Source organism: Sparus aurata, chromosome 8 (assembly GCF_900880675.1).
Source record: "Sparus aurata chromosome 8, fSpaAur1.1, whole genome shotgun sequence".
NCBI classification, from domain to species: Eukaryota; Metazoa; Chordata; class Actinopteri; order Spariformes; family Sparidae; genus Sparus; species Sparus aurata.
In genome coordinates, this window is record NC_044194.1 from 6,381,912 (window position 1) to 6,408,823 (window position 26,912).

At 44.8% G+C, this 26,912-nt stretch overlaps 1 protein-coding gene across 3 annotated transcripts in view; it reads left to right on the top strand.

Annotated features, from left to right (window-relative positions):
- Positions 1-26,912, top strand: part of lrrc4ca (leucine rich repeat containing 4C, genome duplicate a) — a 178,599-nt gene that overhangs the window by 129,789 nt on the left and 21,898 nt on the right. For all 3 annotated transcript variants that reach the window (XM_030426537.1, XM_030426536.1, XM_030426535.1), the window contains one exon: positions 25,225-25,299. The gene's annotated coding sequence lies outside the window, so the exon portion shown is untranslated. The remainder of the gene's footprint in view (positions 1-25,224; positions 25,300-26,912) is intronic.

A 26,912-nucleotide genomic window follows, 5' to 3' on the forward strand; every position in this document is an offset into this window, starting at 1 on the left:
GTGGTAGAAAATGATTATTTAGTGCTGACTGTGCAATGTTTTCTTTCTAAATTGTGTTTTTAAAAAACGAAGGGGGGGGGGGGCCTTCCTTGGCTTGACTACAGTCGCCGTTTGGGTTAGATTTGAAGAAGAGACCTGCTGTTGAAAACCAACTACAAAGCCTCCGCTTGCAAAATGATCCATCTTTTATTGAGATCCAAAAAAGCTTAGGTTTCTAAGAATGTGCCAGCAGCGAGGTTAGACCAGGTCAATCAACACTTTCCAAGAATTTTTTCTAGGTGAAGAAGAATACCACACCGACAATCGGGGGGAAATATCACGCTTGATTCAACAACATTTCATGGCGCCGACTGCGTCTTTTTAAAGTGGCTTGTATGTTAATCAGTGCTTGGAGAAACTGGTGGACGGGGGTTAATCCTCCAGCTTGGTTATGTGGTTGGGAAGCCAGATGGGGATCAAGTCATCGTTCTCAATTAGAGTGACCGCTCAGAAGGAGGGTCGAACAGTTTGAACCTCTCACGAGAAACTTTTTCAGAGTCTTCTCGGCGCTTTCTCAGCTCGATTTTCTTATGTGCAGACACTCCAGACAATGTGTGTAGTCGTCTCGGCGCGCTCCACGGGGAGATCTTTTGCTTGATGGCTCTCTGGCTGCGGGGGCAATACACAAACAAGGCAGACATCGCAGCGTTACATAATATGCTGTTTGTTTACAGCAGAAGATTTTCGTGCCGCGTGGAAGTCAGTCGATCAGGTGTCGCCGCCTTCTGAATGTTGCCGAGCGAGCTGTTCTCGAGCTGCCGTGACCTCCTCGACGAGTCCTTGATATTTCTCGCGTGTGATTGTGCGGTTTGATCCGCTCTTGCTCTGGAGTCTGTCGCAGTGATATAGTGATTATGTTTAGTAACAGGGGAACATTCCAGGCTCTATGTTGACTGCTAATTGGGCTCCAGTGTAACGACTGTGTCATATTAATGACCCAGATCCAGCTCATTGTAATATTCATGAGCTGTGAGGATTGCCTTTTTCTCTCTGGGACTGCATCTGCAGAGGTTTATGTGTGTGTGTGTGTGTGTTTGAGAAAATGCGTAGGTGTAGGGAACAAAGGTTGATCACTGTGTACAGCTCCTCTTCAGTGTACCCCTTTTGTGTTCCTGAAAAGCGGTTGCGATGCTTTGCAGCCCCCGATTCTGTGATGTGGGTTTTCCCGTTGCCATTGATATGAAAAAAAAGGTGCGTGTTGATTTAAATCTGCATCTGATCTGCAGGCAAGTGTTGCGGGGTAAGCGGCCCGCTTTGTGTCACGTTAACGTTGAGGAACAGACGGAGGGAAAAAAAACGGGTTTGAAAACCAGGTGGTGCACGTTAAATCGTCCGTTTCAAAAGCAAATCCAGAATGTGGTATGTTTTGTTTTTTTTTCGCAGAGGGATGACAAAGCCCTCTGGGAGACGCGTGCTTCTTTCGGGGCATGGTGGACAGGTTAAAAGGGTCTTCTGTGCCTGACGAAACAGGTGGGACCCCTACAGTTGCTGGCATGCAATCCTTCCTCTCCCTTCCCTCCTCCCCACCACACCGGTGTGCTCCTCATTTGCATAACACTAATCTGAGCATAAAGGAGAATCAGATTCTCTCTGCATTCATTAGCCTCATCTCAAGGTGTTTCTTTATTCTATAAAGGCCCCTATCATGTCCTGGCCATCACATTGCATATATCTGCGCTCTAAGGCACAATTCTGCTGCGCTATTTCTTTCTTTTTTTTTTTTTTTTTGCGACGCCTGAATTGGAATGTGGAGTTTTGTAGTTAAAAGAGGTCACATGAATGTGAGGTGTCCCTCGCGGCAAAGAAGGCGAAAGCCACGGAAACAAGTTCCCCCCCATTGTAGTCAGGACGAAGATCACAATGGACGTAAACGGCTGACTGATAAGACGGGACAAGGTCCTCTGAAGGACGCATGAGTGTCACACGCTCGATAGTGGGGATGTACAGGTTGGGAACCGCTGCCTCGCCACTTCCTTATCGCCGTGCATCCGGAGAACAATCAACCGCAAGCCTCACCCTCGCTCTGAACCCACTGTGTGGCTCTTCCCTAATTGGAATTCTTCTTTTTGTTTCGTTTTGACGTCTCGTTTTTGAAAGATGAACCCTAATGGCAAATTGTGTCTCCTTGTACGGAGCAAAACGATGCATTAAAAAAAAAAAAAGAAAACACTTGCTTCTCTTTCTTCTGAAGACAAATTGGATTTTAATGAAGAATGAAAGTGGCTCCGTGGAGTCTCTGGCTCGACGTCAGTTGCAGCACAGTAACTTTTGTGCAGTGATGAGGCATTCATTACAGCCAGTTAAGAATGACAGCTATCAATCTGTAAATGAGCTGTAGAAGTCATATAAATTATACCGCAAGTGTAGGAAGCGCACCCATAAATGTCAAAAATGCAAATGGATGGCTGGGCAAACAGGGGAAGTGTAGAGGAGGTTTTTTTTTTTTTTTTTTTTTTTTTTTTTTCCTCCTCTCTCTCAACCCAAAAGGCGAGGATCCTCCATCCTCTCATTTAACCCGATAATGGAGGATTTCATCATTGTGAGGGGAAAGAGATTCACTGACTTGGGGGAGATCTCGTGTTCTCTGTGGTGAGAAAGGAGAACAAATCTTCACAAGACTGTACTGCCATTTTTATACTCATTTGTTCCGACATCAAAGGCGCGGCGGCGTTGTGATTACAGCCTCTGTAAAGTGGACCCTAATCCGAATTAATTGATGGAGCAATGCTGGAACACGCTATAAAGAACTGTATTGTTTCCTGTGCTTCAATAAGAAAGTCCAGCATGCATTTTTAAAGAAGAATTACATTTTTTTTGTGTGTGTCTGTTTTCCATTGACTTTCCCGTCTGCCTGTCAACAGGATTATTTATTATTTTTTTGGCTTTCAGAACCATCTCATCAGCTGACTTATTTATGTGAAATGTCATCTTGGCACACGGACACGACATTAACATACATTATTAAAGGAGACATATAATGCTCTCCCTTTTCTTTCAGTATTTTATTTATGACCTTGTGCATGTAAAAGGTCTTGAAAATTATGAAGGTCAGAAGCTCCCGTCTCCCACAGAGAACACTGCTCCTGAAAGCCTCGTCGGTAGTCCCGCCTTTTATTCCGTGACATCACTCTTCTTCTTCACACATATAATTTGGCTAGTTTGGCCCGTCAGAATTGATTTAGCACAGCTTCTGTGTTGTTGTTGTTGTTGTTAGCGAGGCCGGTTCAGGCACGTTTGAGCTGACCAATCAGAGGAGACCGGGTGTCAGGGAGGCGGGGCCATAAAGAGACAGGAGCTAAAACAGAGCTTTTCAGAAGGAGGGTGCTGCAACATTGGACAGTATGAGAAAACAGTTTTTTGACCATTAAAGCACATAAACCCATAATAGTTGTGACGCAAAATAAAATTGTTAACCTGAAAATGTGCGTAATGTCTCCTTTAATTAAACAGGAGAGCCTAGGACAAGTGAGCTTTAGCGACTACGAGTGCTATTTTAAAGGTGCAGTGTGTATAATTTAGTGGCATGTATTAGTTATATGCAAACTGCATCCAGTTTAACACCGTTTGCCTCAACTGCTCTTGTCTGTCCCTTCTGGGCTCCTGTAGAAACGTGGCGGTGATTAGAACACACTTCCTTCATAGATATAAATGTCTTCTTCTTACTCTATTCAGGTGATTACACGCCGATAAATCAATTATGACTTAATTATCAGCCATAGCTATGAATATTATAATCTATTTCTGCCAATAGGTCCTCCTTAATCATCGACTTTAAAGCATGGAAACGTGGCACCGTGAAGGGGTTATTAAAGTCAATATAGATTTATATTACATGAGTATTTGTTAATCTACAGATAAGCACTGAATTATTAACTTGTTTGAAAAGAGTTGCAATCTCCGTTCAAATAATAGCGTAATATAAAACCCCTTACGTTTGCTTTTAACTTAATTGGAAAAAGAAACAAAGTGTTATTTCTTCCGCAAAGGTCACGTAGTTTAGTTCTTAATTTAAAAACGTGTGTTCATGCAGACAACATTACTGCTGTTAGGTGACTGATCAGCGTTGGACGTGACATCATTCAGGCCAACTTGAAACGATCTTTGGCGGAGAACAGTGTTTTGCGTGATGATGTTATTTCAACGGTAAATACCACTCCCAGCACCATGAAATTAATCTCACAGAATTAAATTAAAGAACTTGGACTGGGCTCAGGCAATTATGAGCAACGGCGGGGAAAAACAGATTTAATAATGGTGATGAATTATATCAGAGTGTGCAATGCAACCCCCAATTCACCTTTTGTGGGAGCAGGTCAGCGTACTGTATTCTGGCACTGAATAGATGCTTGAATAGAACCTGCTGCAGGCTCATCATTACCTGTTTTATGTGATTGCGAAGTGCATCACCCATTTAGTTTAATGCCTTCCTCACCTTGAAAACGGGTAGCGGGCCAAGAAGACCGCTGCGTTAGTCCGAATGTCCCGCGTGCTGATTGTGGTCACCGTGGCTTTTTTCGGCGTGTCGGACCTGCTCGTGAACTCGGACAGCGAGTTGGCGTCCGCTCGCCAGATGCCTACTAATCTGCTGTCGTGTGTTGTGACATTGCAGTCCCGCTCTCTCTAACTGTGTCTTTGGCTGTCATTCAGCTTAGCGGGATTGGGAAACCTTCTCTCTGCCTCATCAAGGAAGTGTCTGGCATAACGATGCCCCCCGTCTCCGGACTCCGCAGGGAACTGGCGCTTTGAGTGACGGTTGCCATTTCTACGGTGGCTGGCTGAAATTCGCAGAAGCCAAACGCGTCTCAGACATCACCCGGAGTGTCTTTTAATAACCTCAAGGTGCAGGCAAAGAAAAACATAGATGTACAAATAAAAGGAAACCTTGAGGGAGTGAGTTAAAATGGAGGATTACACTTTGACATACCGTGGGGGGAGCCCTCCCCGATTTTCGCTGCAGCTGAGGTCCAATGTAATTTGCCGTGTTTTAAGCTCAATTCCCGGGGGCCGTTACAGGATTTAAAGACCTTATGATGTGCGAGACCACATGTGCCAACGAATAAGAAAGTAAATACAGGGTGCAAGAGAGATGGACTGAGGGAAGCGGAGATGAAATCCAATAGTGAAGAGTAACAAGTGGGAAAGCAAACTGCCTCTAACAATCAGTTATCTATAAGCTGCGGATGCATTAAAAGCAACATTATGTAGGAATAAATGTCGTGCTGCTGTGCTAGCGGTGTAACACAGACACACGCCCCGGTCCCGAGCACCAGGTCCGGACCACTTGGAGCAGGTAGCAGCTACTCTGGTGATATGCTGCCCCCCCCCCCCCCCCCCCCGACAGGTGGAGAATTCATACATATTGCACCTTTTTCAAACTGTGGTGGTCCTCTGGAAGCAGGAAATACGACATGTCGATGTGAAAATCAGTTTAGACCCGTTTTTCATGGTGACAAAATTTGTCAGTTAAGGTTCCCAGTATGAAGGCAGTAGCCCCCCCCCCCCCCCCCTCCACCCTGCTGAAGCTGCCCAGTGTCAAGCAGTAGATGACTGCTTTGCATTGGAAGAGGATCCACTGTATGTGTTAATATAAAGCTGAGCATTAATATGCAAAGTATGTGTACTCGCCTGTCTTTTAAAAAAACTGAAATCTGTAACACGATATTTTATGCTGACTCGGGTTGTTTTTATAATGGCTGTTTGTGTTATTTTGTCTAACACCTATAGTTCCTCCAGTCCTCCCCCCTCTCTCTCTCTCTTGCTCTCTGTCTCTCTCTGTCTCTCTCTCCAAACTCTCTTATCCTGTCCACTCTGTTAAACACAAAGTGCTGTATCCTCCTCTCCCATCTCCACTATCCCGCTCCACATTTTTTCCCTTTCACTAATCTCAATGTGCTTTATGCAACGTAATTGGTTTAGAGAACTGCTTATCCACGTCCTCCACATTTTAGCTCATGCGAGGCTGAAACTGGTAACCTGCGTGCCTTCAATCACTCAGCCATTCCAGGGGAGCGACAATACCCCGGCTGATTTCGGCTCCACTGTTCCCCCCGGTAATGGGAAAAGCTAAAGACGGCTGGCTGCCGGGAGCGCCGCACAAACAAGGCAGGCTTCGGGGGGAAGCAAAGCTCCTCCAGAAAGCAAGCACATCAGCGCTATTGTTAGCACATAGCGGGAGATTAGCGCTGATGGCTGTATGTGAGCTAGCAGGCTTGGCTGGTGTTCTGTGTCGGTTGCTAACCCGGCCCACCCCTGCTGCCGCTGCCACCATGTCACAATTAGCCAGAATGGCTGCAGACATGATTGCTCACCCTGGTGGCAATGCAGTCAATCCATCTCCAATCAACGGGGTATCACCGCTCTGTCACGAATGCTGCACCCATTTAGATAATATATATATATACCCTACTTGGATCAGGACTGCTCTTTGCTCTGATTTTCCGAGGCTAACGAGCTCACAGAATATAACCAGGAGGGAGTCACCGGCACAAGATAGTTCAGAGGTGAGACATACAGCGTAAACGGAAATCCGTTACAATATAGAAACTTAACATTTTGGGGTTCGTGTGGCGAATGTCGCAGCCTGATTGCATTGTAGTCACAGGCGGCCACAGGACACGCAGTCCACCTCTGTGATTCTCTGCGCGTGCCTCTTCCCCCCAGCACACAATATGCACCCACGGCAACACAAACACACAGATTTCCGGCGCCTGTGACTGATTACAGTGCATGATTAATTAGCAGACAGATTGCTAAACGGTGGTGAACATGGTTTGATGTGCAGAGGTAAAGAGTAGACTCTCTCCACGGAATACAATAATGTCCTCTATGCCCTCCCCCCTATCTCTCTCTCTCTCTCTCTCTCTCTCTCCCTCTCTCATCCTTTCCTCCCATCTATTTCTTCCTCTCTTTCTATATTAAGCTCTTCTGGGTTAATCATTCCTAGAGGACGACAGCACCAAAGCGCCGCAAAAAAAAAAAAAAAAAGAAAGAGAAGAGAAGTGACACACAGCTGTGTGCAGCCGGGGTTCTTGTGCACCCACTTCCAGTGATTACAGACCCTTTAAAGGATAACCACAGATCTTACAGCCGCACTGTCTCCAGCACTATGCACTTCAGAGGTGCTGAAGAGTTTTAACGTTCTGTCTCGGCCTCTCCTCTCGTTTTTTTTTTTTCCCAGCACCCATTCACTTGACCTTATTCCCGGTTTATCCTTATATTTGCCTGTCCTTTCGCTCCGGGCGTCACGGGAGGGTTTTCTAATCTCCATCTTATTATATGGCGGCCCCGTCACCTCTCCTAACATCGACTGCACCCTGTTTTTTTTGCCACGAGCCCCGGCGGGGGGCGAGTGCGCTAATTCATTTGTTTGCATATGGGGGATTTGTCCGCCGCTGATGGATGGCTTCGGCTCCGGCAGTCCCTCAGTAGCTCGGGGTTCACAATACAATGTGCTGCGAGGTCTCTCACAGGACCGCATCCTCAAATAAACAGATAAATAAAACACCCCCGCACATGTACAGTGCACACACAACATACTGACATGCGATTCCCTTATAATAAAACCGCACAGACACACACACATATGCTCACACACACACACACAAGAATAGATTACACATGTCTTCGCTCAAATAATCACACATGTGCACGGCGAATGCATCATTCGGCAGTGCCTTCACATGCAGGACGTGGATAAAAATAATCCAATCTGCTCCAAGAAAGATGAAAAAATAGACAGAGTGCGATGGCGTTTTACGTGCCGCGACCGCTAGAGTCGTCTGATGTCCTCTCACGAAACTAGCAGTTGCCAGTAATCGTTTAGTCTGCTCTACGTCCAAATTAGTCTGCATGGTGACTTTCTTAATCAATGTGGCTGCAAACTGTGATGTGATGTGACTGCTAACATGGACTCCCTCTCTCTCACTCTCTCACACACACACGCGCACACGCGCTCACTCCCGGGGTCTCCAGCTAAAGTTAAATGTCTGCCAGCTGAGCGTGTCCCTCAGTCAGGCTTTTGTTCGTCTCCAGCTGAAGCTCTGTAATTTGTCCGCCAGTAATTTGTCAGGAATGAAGGTCCGGGGTTGCCAAATTTGTCAGAAGTCCTTTATTAACACACGCGCATTGAATTTTTAATCGTCTTACGTTTTACAGCACTTTAAGGTCAAGAAATGCAGATTTCTTCTTCTTTTTTTTTTTGTTTTGAATCGTAGAACATGAGCCATGATCTGTGTAGACATCTGAGAACTGCTAGAATATGTAATACTCTGTGTGTGTGTGTGTGTGTGTGTGTATGTGTGTGTGTGTCTGTTGTCTTCACTCATGCACTATGCAGGAATTCATTTACTGGCTGAAGTCGCGCTCCCTGACGGTGCTTTGTTCCAGACGCCGTTCGAGTGCCGTGTACAGCTTGTAGCACTGAGTGCTCCAGCATCATCCATAATGGGCTCGTGTGCTCGAGTTCAAACCGAAACAGCGCCCTGTCTCATGAGCAAATCTGAAACAAAGCTGTGCACGCCGCTGATTTGATCCCCTCTTTCTCGATGCCAAATGAAATGCCCCTCGAGACATTTCTGCATCTGTAAAAGCCGCAGAGGCCTGGACGCCGGTGACTGGACGGGGTGAACGGCAGGCGGGTGTCAGGGGACGAGTAGCTATCCTGTACATTTCATATCTCCTCCCTCTCTCTCTCCCTCTCTCTCTCTCTGCCTGACTCATTCTCAGAATAGAGCTACAAACCTGCCCGAGTACCGTTTCTTGGTCAGGGAGCACTCGTAGTATTGTGGGAGAGCGTTCGCGCACATGTTCTATTATTACATCCTGGTTATGTAAAGCACCAGGAGACGACACCAACGAGTAATGATTCACCATAATTCAATTGTATAACAGGCCTATTTCGACAAGGAAATCAGAGGTGGCCTGTGTGCGAGTGTGTGAGAACGTGTGTGGGGAGGGGCCGCGCCGGTTGATTCATTTCCTGCTAGTTGAAATCATTCCTTTAGTCACCACGAGCGCCGGCGGCAACATGTTTTTTTCGGAGGACATCCAAAGTGCAGCGCCCACCGGCTCCACAGCGCAGCAACGGCATCACGTGACGCCCCTAGCACCTACGGGAAGAGTAGCGCTGCAATATTAAACAAAAAAATCACCTCTATACACTGCAGTCAGGTGCGCTCCAACGTCACGAAACCACTCATGTATTTACTTCTTATACTATTTTGGAGTTTTGCATCTAAAACGTAATCTTCTGAAATGCTAATCAGTATTAATACGACTCAGGCACGTCCGAAATGTGACATATTTGTGTCTGAATCCAACAATAATGGTGTTCGCGTGTCATTGAATGCATCCAAGGTGTCGCAGAAACACCAGCACCGGTTCTCTGTTTGTTGCCGACAGCTGGGTCTGTCACATTCTCTCCGATGAGTTTATCGAACGCCTTGCACGTCGCTGAAACGAGGAGTCTGTCTTTGAATCGAGCTTAAATTGGACTTATTTGTAAAAAAAAAAACGGATGATCCCGAGGTTCATCCATAAGGAGGATTTGCAATTAGCTGTTTTGGTGATTACCTATAAAAATGTGTTGTGGGAACATCTGGAGTCAGCAGTCCAACAACCAACAGTCCCCACAAGTAATCTGTTGGACGGGTTTTCCACGAACATGGTGTTATTAGACGTTGTGTGACTGATAAGAAGTTATTATTGGGTTTCGGCTCTTCTTCTTACCCGGTATATATCTCTTGTAACAACCAAATCAAAATATACCTCTCAAAATCTGTCAACACATCACCACAGTATCACTTAATTTTCTGCAAACTAGCTATGTAACCCTCCCGTCATCCTTTGGGTCAATTTGACCCCATTATATGTGTAACATCTCTAAATAAATGGTTGATGTCTTTTTTTTTTTTTTTCTGCTTCATATTTAATGGCTTTTTCTAATTTTGTGGGGACAACCGGGGAAACTTAAAATCGACCTGATTATATTTTTTCATTGTCCTGTACATCCTATTTATCACATCGGTGTTCCTTGGGGTCCATTCGGCCCCAGGCTGTTATGTAGTAATGAAATATGTAGTTAACCACACACACTCAGACACACACAGACACACACACACACCGATTGTTTGTGAGATATGTCAACAGGTGTGGTTCCACACCTGTTGACATATCTCATTAACACTCAAAACACTTATATAAAAGTATATAGACCTAACTGACTGCACCTGTATTACTGCGAGAACCACCGATATTTCCCACGACATGCGGGCGGAGGCGTCTGGTTCCCACGAGGACGGTGATAGTTCGAGGGTGGAGCGAACATATAATGTTTATGCTGTTCATATTCTGTCCCAAAGTCAGTTGGGTGACCACGTATCTTTGTGTACTATCTCACACATACATATTTGCATTTATCGCACTTGCAGTAAAGCACAGGACAACACAATGTTCAAATTGTATGTTTGTGTAAAAAAAAAAAAAAACAAGAACTGATGATGATGATGATGTTCTATTTTACAATTACAATATTTAGAAATGTTTGAAATTGGGTTTGTTTTTCCTGAGATCAAATTGACCCCGTACGTCATACATGCTGCTGTACTTCATGATGGAAATTTCAGTAGTCAACAAATACACAAAGAAACTTGAGTAACAACTTTGATTATTATCATTTTCTGGATGTTTTAAATTGCTGGGGTCAAATTGACCCCAAGGATAAACGGTGTTAGTACAACTTAAAATTAACTTCTACTGCAATACGGTACGCCCAAGGTCTGTGTATTTAATTAAGCCTGGTGCGACCAGTAGCTCATGGTGACTAATGTTAGCAAACTTGAGATAGAAATCTGTGTGTAAGAGACATCACTGAGTCAGTTTCCTGACTGTATTACTCATCTCTCTCTCTGTTGCCGCTTCACTTCATCTTAACATTTACCGTTGTCGCTTAATAGCCTGTTGGACCACTGTTCAGAAAAAAAGTCACCCACAGTAAACTCACTTTAAGTGTTTTTTTAATGCCGAATTCTGGATTCTTAAGCGCAATTGTGATATTTTTATCGGCAGCACAGTGTTGAGGAGAGAATGCCAAGGACGCTTCAGTTTCTTACAGGACCAACAACCAAATCTAGGTTATTCCTCTTGGATCCAACAGCTTGATCTGAGTTGATGTGATGGAGACGGGTCTCTGTAAACATGTGGGAACAACAGTCTCTGATTTCCCGATGCTTGGCCAGCCCGAGTCCCATTTGCCCACTTAATTTTCCTGCGACTGGACATTAGCCAGGAGCAGCCGTACGTTCAAGTTGGATTAGCGTGGCTCTTATCCCCGCTCTCCTCCCCGGGGGGCGGTAGGCCGGTCTAGTTGAACGATCGAAAGATACCACGGGCAGCGATTGGCTCAAAGTCCGCCGCTCTGGAACCAAACGCTGTCCTTTCTTCTCCTTTTGTTGCTCTATGAATTTCATGGAAAGGGGGATCCAGTTGTGTTTGTGACCGTGACGCCACCGACGCTTATTGGAACCACTCGGAGGTCGCGTGTTTCCACTTTCAATACAAAGAGAACTTAGATGAAGAGATGTCGTGTTTGAATAAAGTCATTTGCATCATAACTCACTGAACCTTGTCTCAATGTCCTTCAGATCTTACTTGAAAATGTATAATTCATATAATATATCATTACTCGCTGTCGCTGGTACGAATGTAAACAGGAATCCCTCAGAATCAACAGTCATTGTACCGTAGAAAATATCAACAAACCACAGTCCGACCAACATCCCTGAACCTAATATACAGCTAGATTTTCTGTTTTTGTTGAGACTGTGGGAGTTCAATCAATACTTTAATTTTCCTGGCATCATTTGGTTGGCTGTTTTGTTATTAAACTGCGTTATAATACATTGCTGTCTATCCCCTCCAGCAGCCTGCATGAGTAATCCAAAACTAAAGTTCTGTGTTGGATCATAATTAGAAGAAAAAGAAAAAGGAAAAAGAAACTCGACTGTGTGCCTGTGAGAGCTGCGTCTGAACGAGGATATTTAAGCGAGCTTATCTGTTGACCTGTAACACCGGAGCGATGACCTACTTTATCCTCTCATCTCGCTCCCTCGTTAATTCTTTCGCTCTTATTATTTTTTTGCTTGATGTCCTTGATATCCTCAAGCCCTCCATATTGATAAAGCCAAATAACTTTAATCGCGGAGTGTCTCGATTAATTCCAGAGTCCCAGACATCGTCGCCGCGCACCTTGATAATCTTGCGATACCGAAGGCAACAAAATGAATGGAGCTGAAATGAACGGCAGTTCTTGAAAAACATTTACTTTTTTGTCTTTTAGTGCAGCCGGGACGTTGCAAAACAAAATGCCTTGTGAAAGAATGCATAAAAATCTAATAACCTCGGATTTATTCTGTGACTTTGGGAGTAACACAGAGTCTTTTTCGCTCGTGAAAAGCCCTCAGCCATTTTATTTTTTCGCTCTCTATTGACACTTCGCCGGAGCAGGAAAGACGAGTGGATTTAAATGAAAGGTTGCTGTTAGCATTCCGCTCAGATCCTCCACATGTTTTTTTTTTTTTTTTTCTGGCACAGGTCAGAATTTACACCGCGCACTTAAAATAGAAAAGATAAAACACTGGCAAATGGCAGTAACATTTTACACAGGTCACGTCGTGCCATGCCATCTGACCTGGCAGCCCTCCCAGAAAAGAAATAGAGGGGAAATCACAGCTGCTGTCTCACACTTTCTCTCTCCTCTGTCGGCCCCGCTCGCTCCCAGACACGCGTTTGCCCCATCTATCGGATCCACATGGGGGGAAAGCGCAGTCTTAGTTATCATGTTTAATTTGTTTCCCACTGTGTCTCCAGTGTTTCTCTGCTGAATTATCAAAGCGGCTTGATCTCGTCTGTTACATACAAGCAGCGCGTGCTAAACCGAGTGAGGGAACGAACATGAGAGCAGACGAGGAAAAGCAACAATAAAGTCTTTGTGCATGCGAGACCGGCTTTTCCTCTGTCGCGTTAAATAATTACTCGCGTCAGAATGTGACGTTTTATTAAATGGGTGCGATTTATTTTATGCATGTTGTGAGTCATTAGAGGCTGTTTGTGGCGGCGCGCGAGGCTCGCCGCGCCGACGCGAAGAAATGTTTTTCATCATTAAAAGTGACACTGACTTTGTAAAAATTTAAGGGTCTCCGTGCAGATTCAACCAAAAAAACAAAACATAAAACAATCGGCACCCGAGACGACAAGCGAGTTATGAGAGCGCGCAGCGATCTTCCGCGTGGTGAGCGATGACCCATGCGGAGGTTCTGCTTCAATAATTAAAGTTCATTGCTTTTCCATTGCGCGTTTCTTTTTTTTTTTTTGTAATTTATTGAGTAATTCAATTTGGCGTGGAGGGGACACAAAAAAAAATAAAGTGCACTTTAGAGTCTAATTGATGCCGGGTTCCTACGCAAGTCCTGCATCCTCAGCATTCCTCCTCTCCGACCAATGAAGTTAACTAGGCGGGGGATGGAGTGCAGGGGGAAGATAGAAGAGGGCGAGGAAAGGGGGCAGGCAAAAGGGAGGAGGAGGGAGAATAAGGAGGTTATCGTGTGTGTGTGTGTGTGTGTTCGTGTGTGTGGGGAGGTAGCAAATTTGATTTCTCTCACATCTATCATCCATTGTAAGCTCGTGGCTTTAAGAGGCAGCGAAAGTGCAGTCCATTTTCCTGTTACTATTGCAAGGGAGATTAGCAGAGGCAGGGCTTGTTTCTATTTGAGGAATAATGAAGAGTGTGTCCTCGTCCAAACACTACTCTACTCTTGCAGCAGGTCCTCCTATTAGTTGCCCTTGCCACGCATCCTTTCTCTCCCTCCCTCCCTCTCTCTCTCTCTCTCTCCCTCCATTGAAATGTAAAAGCATGTGATGGTTCATCATCCCCTCGTCCTCGGGGATATATACTGGGGGACAAGATTGAGCGCTGGACTTCCGTTCCGACCGGCCCACGTACCTGCCTGCGATGTAAAGTAAGATAACAGGGAGGAGGGAAAGTCTTGCGGAAACGGCAGACTCTTGGGGTGCCACGCTTTCGCCAGGTGAGGATTCTTTCGGAGGAGCTTTGCTGCCGAGGAGCACTTTACAGCACTGTAGCAACAGTGTCATCTTAATTATGTGCCTGCTGAAAACCAGCGCTGACACGAGGCCTGGATCCCTCCCCGGGTGGAAGAAAAGGGGAAGGGCTTGCCTCACATCAGTCTGAAAGTATGAGCTCCCCTGCACACTTTCTGCAGCACTCTTATTTTTAGTATCTTGACTTTTTACCGCTGTGGGGAACCTCCCAAATGGCCTGAAAGTAAGGATGCATTCGACACCTTTGTTCATTAAGAGAAATAGGGAGCAGAAAGGCAGTCTTTCATGGGCTCCCATGATGACACAAGGACGCCAGGAACGGGCCATGGAGAGGCAGCCTTACAAAGCTTATGTGGCCCCACTTCTCTGCCTCCCAATAATTCACTCTGGTCCTGGTGGAGTTAAGGTGTCAGCCAAGACATTCACACCGCCGGTTCATCCGAACAGAGAAATGGAATGATGAAAGGAAAACACCAGAGGGGATGGGGGAGGACAAGTGGCTCTTTTAATGACTCTGGAGTGTGATGGGAATGCTGTTAATGAGGAGGGCTGGGATAAGAAGCTATGCTTCCCACGTAGAGACAGACAAGCCTGGGAGGAGCCTGAAGAGCAACTCGGCTCGGCTTTGCTCGATGCAGTCACAGCTGAGCAAAGCCGAGCAGAGCTCTGCAGAGCACGGGAGTGTGGGATGAATAGAGTTTGACTCTGAGGCAGGCAAAGATGGCATCGAGAATGAGCGGCTCCTCTCTCTTTTTACTCCCCTCTTCCCCCTTCTCCCAGAGAGACAGCGGCAGCTCTCTGGTGAAGATCAGAAAGGTGGGAGATGGAAAGTGAGCGGGAGTGGGAGAAAGAGAGAGAAGAGAGAGACAGTAGCCCCAGGAGCCCCGTCTCCAGTCAGTAATTCCGCTGGGGCTCTCCCCACCGCTCTTCAGTTTCCATCTCCAGATGAAAAATAAATAACCTCTTCAGACGGCCTCCCCCTCCTCTCCGAGAGAAGCAGAGCTTCCCCAAGAGCTGTGTTCGCTTTCCACGTAGTTATCGCTAATTCTCCCCTCTTCAACTTAATCTCTTTTCACACTCTGTCACATGTACAGTCTGTTGATATGTACGGTAGATGCAGATGACCACACGCATGTTTCGCGTTGCGTAAGGAATGCTGTGATCTGTTGTGTTTCTTTGTGGTTTACTGTCGCCGGGGCCGCTGTTGCAAAGGAGCGTAAGCTAGCAGCGTGGCTACTGTCCCAGGCAAAAACTCTCAATTAAACCTAGACATCCTGATCTCAGGGCTATGAAAAGGTGCAACACCAGGTTGTATTAAAAGAAAGGCAGGTACTGTCACTGAACAGATCTAGTAAAAAATAACGCTGGTTTTGGAACTGGGAAATGCATATTGACAGGGGAGTCGACACAACATCTGCACTCTCCATTGAGTGAATGCTCATTCTCCCTTTCGGCTTCCTCTGCCTCTTCCATCGGCGGAGTTATTGTCCTTTTGCAGCATAGACTAATCACAATGGTTCCAGTCACTCCGCCATAACCTGGGGATAGAGACCGGGTAGAATAATGGCTCTTCCTGTTTTGATTGTGCGGCGGCAGATGCGCTACCATTTCATATAAATTCATCCTTCGTCTTTTCCAAATAGCGTGGTGAAAGCGAGATCTATAGGGAACTGATCTACGCGCAGATTGGCGTCATTTCCCGACAGCCATGACAGCGTTCAGTATTTACTCCTAACATGTGATTGTATTCATCAATCCAAACATACCTTCCGATTTTTGCCAGAAAAAGTGACCAAATTGAGAGTCAACACTTGCCCTGCATCATCTTCCTGTTCTTGTTCCTCTCCGCTCAACCACATTCTGCTTCGTAATAACTTACAGAACGAAGGACTAGAGGCATCAGTCTACCTCAGCCCTCGGAGAGCTGTATGTTTGAAGCCTTGGCTATCAGCCTGTGTCAGAGTACACAGTACAATACTGCCTTTGTACATGGAATAAGTAACATTTACTTATCTTTTCCACAATGGAGCATGTGCTCCCCGCACAAGCACTGCTGGCAGAGCGTGGCAGCCAGCCGTCGAAGCACAAGGCTAGTGTGCGGCAAGATTGTTCTGGAAAGCGCTGTAAGTCTGATGGCCTCGTCAAGAGGGAGACTCATGGCCGATTGTGCATGACGAGTGCTCCCTGCTATCCGATGCTTCTCCCCGGGCTTTCATGCAAACACCTGAGAGGAAGGGCTGTCTGTCGGGTGTGTGTCTGGTTTTGACGTGTCTGCTTTTTTTTACTCTTCGATATACATACTTCATTAAATATTTTTGAATGATAATTTAACATCATCATTGTTGTGTTTTGGTTAAGATTAGGAGCTGTGTGGACACACACAACCATCCCTCTTCCTCTCACTTCCTCCATCTTCCACTGCCTGTGTTTAGCTTGATAATGTTCGGCATTCTAAATCTGGCCTTCGTTTTGCCTTCGTTCTCTGGTAGCATGTCAGCATTTCCTCTCTTAACTCCACTATCTACTTCGGCTGCTGATACCTGTAATGAACGCTCTGCTTAGTGCTGATATCGCACTGTAAATCCGCTTAGGATCACTAGCGTTGAGCCCAACAGGGGGATGTGTAGCTCCACTCCTGTACGCTCGCTCCCTCTCTCGCGCGGTCCGTCGCCGCCGCCGCCTGTTGACGTGTCTTTTGTGCGGCTCTGCACATCACAATGAAACGTGTCCGCGCGGATTTGCGGGGAGCCGCGTGAAGAATCGTCCCGATGTGTGGAAACAGACACGCATGCACTAAGAGGTTGTTATACTGGCTTGTTTACAGGCTTCTGCCATTTGAGGCTGAGGAAAAACGAAAGGTCAGATTTTTTACAAGCAAAATGATGGAATGGAATTAGTTCACGTACGTGGTGGTGTGCACACAAATGAACAAAACCCACAGTTACAAAAAACAAACCTCACAGTCTCAAGCCCTGCAGCCATCTCTAGAGAATGTAATGCTCATTACATCATGCTTTATTAAGTATTAAACTTCATGATTTGATGAACAAAAAAATGCAATGCTTTGGAAATGTTTTCCTGAGGGTACTGTAAAAGGTCATGGGGTCTTTAAAATCAAATAGGTTTATCTCCTTGGAATACATTTAGCTAAATTAACTGTAATATGCCTCACTGATAATGAGATTTCTTATTTGCAATGGGTGACCCCAGAGGAAAGGTCAAGAGGTTAGTGAAGTCAGAAATGTCCATCCTCTGGGGAGCATGAATATGCAAAGCAAATGTTGCTGCAGTCTGCCTTCCAGGATTTAATAGTCCCTGTGTACGAGTTGCCTGAGCAGCAGGAAACATCAGTCATTTAAGCTTTGTTAATTCAGGCAGTCGCTGTGACATTACACAAAGGAGACCCCGGGAACAGGATTCATGCTCTGCGGACCACAAATATCCAAAGCAGACTGCATTGTGATAAGTTAATTTGAGTCCAGAGTTAAAAAAAAACTGAATTGGGTTGTCACATCAGATGCAAACTGAACAATCGTCTGATTCATCCCGTGACGCACGTCAACGAGCTCAGTAAATATCATGGAAAGTTGCGGATTACATTTTGGCGCGTGTCCGACACAACCGGCCTGATCAACCAGCCTGATGCTCATTTTCAGGTTCATGATTTCATTTTGTGCTGCTAGTAGAATAGATTTACATGCTTTCACACTCAAAAACAAATTGCAATTGTTTTCTCAGAGAACATCGCTGTATTTCCCCTCCATCTGAAATGCGATATTTTAGCTGCTGTCTCTTTAAGGCTCCCCCGTTTGAATAGCCAGTCTGCCCTGATTTGTCTGCTCACACACGCCTGAGCGAGCTCCACTCCCCGTGTCTCAAGTCGGCTCCGTCCTGTTTTTAGCTTTCCTTTTGGCTCCACTTCTACTGTGAATATAGGCATAAATTATGCAACTGTATCACACGGTGACGTAAGGCGATGTCAAGGGGTCACAAAAGAGAGAGAGGAGCTCGTGTCGGTGCAGAATGTATAACACACCGGTGGAGGTTGACAGCATATCGGTCCTGGCCGGCCGACCGACATGACCCTCTGCAGGTATCAACAACAGAGCGGAAACATCAAACCAGACTAACAATGCCTGCGCTGGCAAAACAAACGAATAAATATTGAATGTTGTTTAGTCTGCACGCACTTACTGCCTAAACACTTAATGATCCAGATTTTCAGAGTTGGTTTTATGGCACGGTTAGATACAGGCGTTTCCTCATAAAACAGCTTAATGTGACTGTACCAAGAAGTCAGTTCCTGCATCAAATGGGGCACAAATTGCAGCCTGCTATTTAATTCCGCGAGGGGAAAGAAAAAAAAAAATCCAAATGAGTAGAATCTGAAGAAAGAACAGAAGGGAAAAATTAGAGAATATCGCGCCAATTTGTCAGTTTGCCATGTTCCCTTTGATGGCGCCGCGCGCTAACCACTTCTGCTACTGCTCTCATCTTTTTCCTGGAGACAGACACACCCAGTGACTCACCGTGATGTCCATCACACCGGGAAATTATTGATAATGAAAGCAGATCCGCTGCATTCTCCACTCCTCTTTTTTTTTTGTTCCCTCCGTGTGTCTCTCGCATCGTTCACCAAAAGACTTTTTTTAAATAACAGCCTTCTACTTTCCTCTCACCCCAGGGTGTCATTTCTCAGACCTCACACTCGCAATCATGTCTCGCGTTTCTTCTATTAATTAACAAGAATTGTAAGCAGAGTCGAACCAAACGGTGCAGTTCCTATTGTACAATTCCAGGTCGTCTTATCATTGATCTGCTCTGCGTGTGCCTCTTTTGGCCTCTCGCGGTGCGTCTCCCGTATCACCCTGTGGTAGCGTGGCATCTGCTCTGATGCATTTTTTCTTCAGAGGCGTTTTTTGTTTTTCCACCAGCCTTTCATACGAGCCTCAGACATTTCCAAGGGAGAGATTTCATATTGGTAATTTACTCCCCTCTCTCTCTGGGGCTAACCAGGCAGCATGCGTCTTTCATCTTCCCTGCTTCTCCTCGAACCACCTTTCCCCTGAAGTTTCCCCTCGGTGCATTTCGAGTGTTGGTATTGTGTCCGCCTCCCCCTCGACTCGTTCCCCCCCCAACTATTGTGTCATCCTTTATCATCTCTTTTGTTGTCGTCTTCTTCTCCTCCTTCTTCTTCTTCTTCTTCTTCGCGTGCATCTCGGCGTGGTTCTCTCATCGCTAATGACAGCGTCGTCATGAAAACGGGTCACAGTGTCTTCGGAAGGCTCCGGCACTTTTGATGGGGCCAAACCAATTACCTCTCCCGTCTCAAACAACCGACAGCTGGCGTGTGTGTTGATGAAAACACAAGACAGGAGGGTGACTATGAATCCATTCCACGGGCAGATGAGTAGAAGTACGTTTCCTCGTCAAAATGAACTAATCAAAGAGAGGAGACTGTCCCGAGTTAAGCTTGGCGCTAAAGCAACATTCGTACCATTCTACCTTTTCTCCCCCCCCACCCTTCCATTCTCAGCTCTATTACTTTATTTTCCTCTACAGTCCAATCTGTCAGCCCTTCTCCCTCTCCACAGAACATATCTCATCCCTCCCCCCCTCTGCTTGAACTCTCTTTGGACTCCAAATGCTAATTCAGTCGGGCACTTAATCAGACATATTAATTCCATATCTCCCCTGATTGCACTAATTCCACTCTGCAATGAGTTTCTCTGCGGCATCCCCTCGGCGCAGCAGCGTTTTACGCTGCGGTGCTAGCAAAGGCATCCCTTTAAATCATGCGTTGACAACGAACACATGGCAGTGGTGGTATGTTGCGCGCGCTACATGCAACGGTCTGTTTTGTGTCATGTTTTGCTGCGATCCCTCAGCCCTGCAGCCGCTTTTCTATTCCATTGGACTAGATAGCCATGTTTTGTGTCAGTCTGACAAGCCGAACACGGAGCATTCCTGTGAAAATAAATAGAACCCATCCTGCCAATTAAATAAAAAAAATATCAAAAATGAATTCTGGCAACAATGCCCACTGCTTCTGAGTCACTTTGGCTAAGCGGCACATTATTGTGGCACATTTGTCTGCGATTCAAGAAAGTCTGGTTGTCAGTGGCAGGAATTATTGACAGTGAATTCATTATACAGTGCAGACACAAGCATTGCTGTACAAACACACACACACACACATACACATGCACACACACACACACAAGTGCACAGAGATAAACAGAATATGCCTGAAAAGCCTGTAAGCTCTCATATTGTCTGCTGACAAATGGTGTACATAGCTCAGACGTGTACTAATTAAAATCATATTAAAGTACTGATTTAGCCGCTTTTTAATTTAATTAAGTCACAGATCACGTAATTGAGAGAATTACAAAATTTCATTCTTTGTTCCAGATAATTGTATTCCATCGTAATGCCTACTTTAAAGTCTATTAATTTGTTTTATCTCGTCGCCATCGTCTGCTTTGGACTTTTTTAAAAAAAGAAAAAAAAAGAAAATGTGGCTCGGGAATCTCTGTGTGCATGTGCGTCATGTCAAAGCAAACCTTACAGATTTCATGGATCTTTTTAAACTTCTAGATATGATCTCCCTGCCTTTACCGGGAAATTGTGTTGAACTAGAGCTACGCTTCAGCAAACGTGTATATTTTGAGATAACAAGAATTCTAATATTTGACTTCTATCTATCCATTTCCATCTATTTCTATCTATCTCTTCTATCCTTCTATCCTTCTTTTCCTTTTCCTTACTGTCTGGTCACTTAGCAATTTGGCCTGCGAGGACCCTCTACCAGACACAGATGGATTAACCATTAGATAATGACAAATGGCAGCCGCAGCTGAGCTGATTTCAGCACTTACTGCTCCTCTGGGAGCCCGTACTCACCACACTGCAAACCACACTGCCCGCCCCCACCCAGGATCTTAATTGAACGAGTGGCTGTGCGGCCAATTGATTCAGCCTGACATGCATCTCTGGTCATTTCCAGCGGGTGATGTAGTGTGACCCGCGGGTCAAAATATGCTGCGATCTGGAGCAGAAGGCACCGACATTAGTCTTGATTTGTTGGACTGCTACTCTTTCAGAGAGGGACTTTATCTCTGTGAGTTCATGGGAGATAAAGAGAGAGACGAGAAATGGCTGAGTAGATCTTTTGATGTCCTGCAGACCCCTGAAGATAAAACTTCATTGGACTGACTGATGTTGAAGATGTGATGAGATGATAAATGGCGCCACGCGAAATATAGAGCGGTAATAAAAATGTATCTGGAAATGTTATTGCTGCAACATAGGTGCTATGATAGATTGATCTGAACTACAATGTGATGTTTAAACTCTGTGAATCAGATTTTAAAGTGGCGTCATCATGATCTGCTCCATCTGGGGACCAGATGCCTATCTGCGTTAGCTGTGACATGCTAACGGAAGTCGTATGTATTCACTCGTGTGGTGCAGCACACAATACATATGTGAATATATTTTTTTTTTCTTAAAAGCATGGTAGAGTAATAGAGTTTAACAATTGTGGGGATACACTGCCATTCTTGTATTCTGTAAAAGGTATGACTGCACCCAGTCAGAGCTGTGAGTGCTGCTTAGACTGGCTGTGAAGAAGCAAGGCATACATTGTTGAAATGGTAATTCCACCAATTTTACGCATTAAAGTGTGTTTACATGTCTTGAGGTGTAGTAGAGCATATGTGAGACATTATAGTATAAAGCCTTTTGTGGCTCCAGAGGAAGCTGCATGTGATCTTGCCTCGAGTGCCACTCAGTGGTTAAGTTGTCTGTCATTTAGTCGTATTGCAGTCCTATGACACCGTTGGACTCATCATGTACACTTAAAAAACAATCAGAATCAATACAGCAGAACCAGAGATAATGCTGCGCCTTCCTCTTCCTTTTCAAAACCTGCCGCCTACATCACCCACGGTGCAACTACTAAGTGACATCACTGAAGGGAATTTACCAGACTACATGCAGCTTCTACCCGTCAAGACCTGTAAACAGTAAACAAAACCTGTTTTTTTTTGTTTTTTTGTTTTGTTTTTTAGGGTGCCTATTGTCATCTGGCCGGGGACTACAGCAGGATATTAGCCATGTTCGCTAAAGCTGCCCTTTGTACTGTTGTTGATGCAGTTAATTAATTGGGATTGTCTTCGATATAATAAACTAATAAACTAAACTAAACTAAACACACTTTAAAGTCTAAAACTTGCGGAGTTACCCTTTAATCTCTCATCCTAGAAGGACCCAATCACCATGGAAGCCGCAGCTGTCTCCACCAGACCGGGCTGTTTTGCGCGCTTGAGTATAGTTTTTTTTTTAATTAGCGGGGACATACATCTTTTTCGACACATTCCGAAACACTGACTCGAGACGTGATTCGGAAAAAAAATGACTTAAAAAAAAAAATGGAATGATGCAGTGTTTTGTCAAAGAAGGAGGAAAGCCGGGGGTGTTTTTATTATTTATTTTTTTTGTCAGCGTGTATGTGTGTGTGATACAATATTGATGTTGTTGATAATAACAACAATGATAATGATTACAACAGCAAAGCCCATATTCATCATCGCTATCCGTGGGGATCATTTGTCATTCTTAGTGAAGTTTCAGACCAGAAAACACTGCGTAGTTTTTCCTCAAAGTACTCTGCTGCACTTCATTCTACGATATGTACCACCGTATCACCAGGTCAGTTTGTAAATACGTTACCTGTACAGTATATATATGAACAGTATTATTTCCTCTTAATTGCTGTCATCGTACAATTATATTCCCATGTATGTACGGTAGCTGAACCTAAAGCTGTGGAGATGTTAGACTAGAACTGACATTAGGGGATCAGCAATAGATTTGAGCCGGTATGTATTAACAAGTCTATGTAGCTAAAACTTTATAAACTGTAGTTATTGTGTTATGGACCTGCATTAATGTCCAGAACTCATCATCCCTGAGAAAGACACTTCTCCCCCCCAGATATCTGCAAACTAGAGACACAGACAGAGTGCAAACCTCTGCCAAGGCCAACATACTAATTGTCTTTGAAATGCAAAATGCAAGTGCAAGCTAATTAATCATCATTACGGAAGTTTTTTTTATATCTCTGATGGAGTTTGTTGCAGACAATCTCAATCTGGATGTTGGTGAGAGTCTAAGTAGTCGCATGATAATTGCATATTCAAGTTTCCATTGCCCCGACTTAGTGTGAGTGTAAATCCGCTGTCCTCCATCACGACTGCTTTCTCTATAAAGACTTCTGGATGTGGACTGTAATATGGATTGAGCAAATCTCTACAAGTGGCTGTTTTGGTGATTTTGAACTTTACTGGATTTTTAGATGTGTGGCGTTTAAACCGCTGGGGCTCCTTGCCTTATCTCGGGATGTTAACGTAAATCAAAACACTTTTGTTTATCGGCCCTGTGATTCAAATCCGTTTCTTCCTTGGCACAATCCTATTCTTGCTGCACCGTTACCACAACTTGACTGAAAATCAGGCCAGTAGTGTTTTTTTAAAGATCACATTGTCGGCGATGGCTTGGTATCGCTTAAAATATTTCTATACCAGCATCGATACCGACACCTTGACTTCAATTCCAATGTCGTGAACTCTGTTTTTACAAGCGATTACATCAGACGTGCACACGTTGAGCACAGTCTCTCGGCATAACTTCGAGACAACCGGTCACCAAAGCGCTACTGGATCTACGCTGCATGCTTATTGGCTCACTGGCGCTAAGAAGATAGAAACTTGGTTATCGATTGACGAGACATTTTGCAATACTTGATAGTATCGAGGCAATCCGAAATTTTGATACGCAACACTATCTTCAAAAGGCACAGATGCGGTTCAGGCCTCGGCGCAGTAAACAGGCTGGAGATGCTGATGATTATGGAGAGACAGAATTATATAATTGGACTGATTTCTGTGGCTGTTTTTGATCAGACAGGCCTTGCGTAACCACATCCCTTGAATTTTCATTTGTTGGATCAAAGATGAAGACTGGAACAAAGCTGCCTTATCAAATCAAGAAGTGTGGCTTGATCTAGATTTGCCTTTCAGGACTTCCGACTGGCTTGATCATCTTCTTGCACGCCGACTTAAAAAAAAAAAAAAAAAAACAAAAAAAAAAAAAACACCCCTTGCAGAAATATTCCAACCCACCCCTGCAAATTCCGAGGGAACAGTCGCTAGTTTTAAGCCTTTTTGCCATTAAATCCCATCCTGTTTTGTTCAGTTTTCTCGCCATCAGGAGCTCATTAGGCAGGTCAAGATATGTTTGCAGTGTTTTTACAGCCATTAGCCGCCGGTCATTTGGGGTATAATGCAACTGCAATGTGAAAACCGTTACCCAGCGGCGGTGCTGCACAAATGAGACGCCGTCGGCAGAGCCCTTATCTCAAAACAAAGGTTGAGGTCACCATAGGCCCACACAATAATGCTCCCGCGGATCAAACACACACTTATTTGCACTCACAGCTCCTGCACTGCACTAATGGATGGCGGGTGAGATGGAGAGCTATATCTGCGTTTGCTTTTGTCCCCCATAATTTATTCAGCGGTGGTGTGTCCTCTATGTGGTGTGTACGTGTGTGTGTGTGTGTGTGTGTGTGAGGCTTTATGGCTTTGACTGTCCCCCCTTGTCCCCTGGGGAACGAGCTCTTCCGACGTGCAGTACAGGGAACATACAGTAGAGCCCGGCTTGTTAGATAGCGGTTTCTCAGAGGCACTAAAACGTCGGCATCAGCAGAGAGCGCTGAGGAAGTGGACGGAAAGGGAAAACCAACAAGATGACTCAATGATTATTTAGAAACAGTAAAGAGAATTTTGAATTAGATATCCTGGGGGTTTTAAAAAAAAAATAGCATTTTTTTTTTTTTTTTTTTTTTTTGAGTAGATACATCATAATCTTTTCCAAAGCGGTGCATTATTCATGGGCTGTATTCCACGGAGAACACGGAGCGGAGTGGACACAGACCGCATCGGTGTAAATGTGTTATCTGTTTTTAAAGCGTTCTCACAGTTTTCCTCTCTCGTGTGTTTTCAGGGACAGCTTCGCGGAGGATCGGACGTTAACATGAGGACGACTAGAACCCCCTCGGATCTGTGATTGAACTGGCAGGTGAGAACAGACCGAGACAGAACCAGGAGCGAAGACTCTCGGAGAAAATGAAAGACCGACACGTTTTGTGCTTGTTTTTTTTTTGTGTCTGAACCCAAACGTGAATTATGTAACATGAGTTTAAAACATCACCGTTTTAGCTGCAGAGGAAAAAAGGTACTATTTCGGTGTGGGGAGGCCCGGGCCTTTTTTTCACTCAGTGTTTTCCCTGAGAATTGGACCTTCTCGGCCAAAATAAATCATCCTTATTATCTCAACAAACTACTGCTGGTGCACTTCTTAAAGCGAGGGAACACAGCACAGTCCAAAGGTGTCTAATTCTGGCGGATTGGAAACTATAAATCACCCGGGTGTTTGTCTGTCTCCTGCCCCGTGTTTGCTGGGATTAGCCTCCAGCCTCCTGTGATCATGAGAGGGATTTTGTGGGGGAAGGAAATGAACAGCTAAATGAACGACCAGTTTCTTTTTTTCCTGCTTACTTTAGCCGTTTCTTGGGTTGAGCCGTTGAATGCTCCCAAGCTACGCTATGTGCCTTACATTCAGGGATGTTGTTAATCAGTAATTGGACTATTCTAAAACACAATGCTATAATGGGATGTTTCTTGTTCTTTCAGGAACACAAGTCTGTGTTATTGATTTTTTTTTTCTTTTCTTTCCTTTTTTCCGTCCATAAAGACTGAATAATTTGTGGATCTGCTGAGAGTGTTTAGCAGCTTGTCTGGGGGAATAATCATTGTGGAACAGGGGGAGATTATGAGGAAAACAACATTTGCACCATAGGGTGCTACTGGTCCTTGAAAATAGCCTCACTCTTCTTTGGCTGTTTTATGATTATGCAGGGCAATCACTGAACACGATGGCTCCCACGTGATGGCTTACCACGCCATCGCAGATCCACAGTCACGACTAACAGGTGGAAATGGTATTCTTGGTGTATTTTCACGACCTTTGGCTGTTCACAGCTGTGAGCACGTCGAGCTAACGACTATCAGTCATCATTAGATGAACGCACGAAGAACAGTGTGAAACATCGCCTTCAGCATTTTACACTAATTAGCACGCCAGGTAGTTTGTGTGACAGCTAGGCTACGTGCGTATACAACTAAGAACTCGTTCCACGCGTCATTAAGGAGCTTGGATTCTCACGATTCGATTCGAGCAAACCATTTCAACACACAAACACGTCAGGCAAGTACAAACAACAAGGGAACAAACAACCCAGATAGGAGCACTTACCGTGTGCCTGCCTTGGAGCCTCCAACAGCCAGGGAGCGATTGCGTTGACAGGAGACCCTTCTCTCCTGAGGGGCCACCTACATGTCAGCCACTGGATGATTGATGCATTATGTAGCCAAGGAAATTTCAAATCTGTCAAATCTTTATAAGTTTGAGGCTTAAATGTGGAAAATAAGAGCTTTTTTTCACTATTTCCTACTTGCAAAACTAGTGTAAATAATCACAAAAAAGTATTACATCAATTTTATGCGTTTGGTACTCTCAAGCAGGGTTGTTCTGAGGTCATAAATGTTTTGGTTTTTTTGCCAGGCGCTCGGATTTTTCCTTAGAAAAACGTGTTAAATGTTAATTCTCAGTGTATTCTTATCACATCTGAC